Raw genomic sequence first — 488 nt, 5'->3', positions numbered from 1 at the left:
CCGCCCCCCGCCAGCCCCGGCTTGGCAGCTGGAGAAGAGCTGGCTTGGGGCTCCCCTTGCCCGGGACGGTGATGCCAGCGGAGGAGAGGACATTTCCCTCCCCAGTTTGATGCTGGGTCAGAGGACCCTTCACAGGCCACTGAGGAAGGGCCCAACAATAAGGACAGGGGAAATCACCAAGGGACTGGGAATAGCCGCGGGATGGAGCGACAGATGAAACACCAAGGGACCTAAAGCCAGCTCCAAATCCTACCTGGACCAGCAAAGCCACCAGCCTCTCAACTGCACCAGCACGGGCTGGCTACAGAAAACGCATCAGCGTCGGGTCACAGGCAAAGCCCAGCAGGGAGCAGATCCTGCCAGTGGCATCTCTTCCCCGGCCCCAGGCAGGGGACGAAGGGGTGGGGGCATAAAGTTCTCCTTGTGCCTTTCGTTTGCTGGGTTTGGGTGCAGGCTCCTGGGTCAGTCCCCAGCTCCAGCCAGGCTGC

The sequence above is a fragment of the Buceros rhinoceros genome, unplaced genomic scaffold (genome assembly GCF_000710305.1).
Source record: "Buceros rhinoceros silvestris isolate BGI_N320 unplaced genomic scaffold, ASM71030v1 scaffold30202, whole genome shotgun sequence".
NCBI lineage: Eukaryota > Metazoa > Chordata > Aves > Bucerotiformes > Bucerotidae > Buceros > Buceros rhinoceros.
This window is presented reverse-complemented; position numbering follows the sequence as displayed.